Below are 1,939 nucleotides of genomic sequence, written 5' to 3'. Positions count from 1 at the left end.
CGTTGTTGTCATTGACCGTTTCGGACGGTCACTCCTGTTGTACTCCGTGTTACTTCATGGTTTCCTTGATCATAAATACATTTTTATACAATTAATAAAAATGTGTGATTTGGGATTTTTACTGAACTGCGTCAATTGAGATACATTAATGCGTGTGTAGTGTATATGCCAGGTAGGCATGACAGTATACGTTTATTTATCAAAATGCTCTTATCCAGAGTCACTTTGGTCTCACACACACCATTAAAATTAAATGAACTTGGCATGTCGTCCAGTAATGCGTATCCTGCTTTTCGAAACGCCGAACTGAACCCACAAACGACAACGTATTCTTACACCTACAGTGGGGCAAAAAAGTATTTAGTCAGCCGCCAATTACACCTATATTCAATGGTAAAAAAATGGTACACTTTGTGTTTTTGACACCTTTTGACCATAAAAGGAATGATAAACTACATGAACCAAAAATATAAATGCTACATGCAACAATTTCAAAGATTTTACAGAGTTCCAGTTTATATCAGGAAATCAGTCCAGTTGAATACATTCATTAGGCCCGAATCTATTCATTTCACATGACTGGGAATACATTCATTAGGCCCGAATCTATTCATTTCACATGACTGGGAATACATTCATTAGGCCTGAATCTATTCATGTCACATGACTGGGAATACATTCATTAGGCCCAAATCTATTCATTTCACATGACTGGGAATACATTCATTAGGCCTGAATCTATTCATGTCACATGACTGGGAATACATTCATTAGGCCTGAATCTATTCATGTCACATGACTGGGAATACATTCATTAGGCCCAAATCTATTCATTTCACATGACTGGGAATACATTCATTAGGCCCGAATCTATTCATTTCACATGACTGGGAATACATTCATTAGGCCCTAATCTATGGATTTCACATGACTGGGAATACATTCATTAGGCCCTAATCTATGGATTTCACATGACTGGGAATACAGATATGGATCTGTTGGTTACAGGTACCATTCATGAAAAGGTAGGGCCTTCAATCAGAAAGCCAGTCAGTATCTGGTGTGACCACCATTTGCCTCATGCTGCGTGGCATCTCCTTCACATCGTGTTGATTAGGCTGTTGATTGTGGAATGTTGTCCAGTGGTTGTGGAATGTTGCTGGATATTGGCTAGGAACTGGGACACGCTGTCGATCCAGAGCATCCCAAACGGGTGACATTTCTGTTGAGTGCAGGCCGTGGAAGAACTGGGACATTTTCAGCTTCCAGTGTCCAGATCCTTACGACTTGGGGCCAAACATTATCATAGTGAAACACTATGGTGGCGGATGAATCGAACAACAACGGACCTCAGGATCTCGTCACGGTATCTGTCCGCATTCAAATTGCCATTGATAATTGCAATTGTGTTCGTCATCTGGTGTTTGTATTGCAGTTATTATTTCACTGTTCCATAAGATGTTTTTGTATCTGTTTTTTAAGTCTAATTTTATTATTTGATGTGGAATAGAGTTCCATGTAGTCATGGCTCTGTGTAGTCCTGTGGAATAGAGTTCCATGTAGTCATGGCTCTATGTAGTACTGTGGAATAGAGTTCCATGTAGTCATGGCTCTATGTAGTACTGTGAGCTTACCAAAGTCTATTCTGTATTTGGGGACTGTGAAGAGACCTCTGGTGGCATGTCTTGTGGGGTATGCAGGGGTGTCTGAGCTGTGCGCCAGTAGTTTAAACAGACCTCTGGTGGCATGTCATGTCTTGTGGGGTATGTATGGGTGTCTGAGCTGTGTCAAAACTGTTCGCTGCTCTGGCTCCCCAATGGTGGAACAAACTCCCTCACGACGCCAGGACAGCGGAGTCAATCACCACCTTCCGGAGACACCTGAAACCCCACCTCTTTAAGGAATACTTAGGATAGGATAAAGTAATCCTTCTCACCCC

Source organism: Oncorhynchus gorbuscha, linkage group LG01 (genome assembly GCF_021184085.1).
Source record: "Oncorhynchus gorbuscha isolate QuinsamMale2020 ecotype Even-year linkage group LG01, OgorEven_v1.0, whole genome shotgun sequence".
In the NCBI taxonomy this organism is placed as follows: domain Eukaryota; kingdom Metazoa; phylum Chordata; class Actinopteri; order Salmoniformes; family Salmonidae; genus Oncorhynchus; species Oncorhynchus gorbuscha.
The sequence above is the reverse complement of the archived record's forward strand: the minus strand, read 5'-3'. Positions refer to the sequence as shown.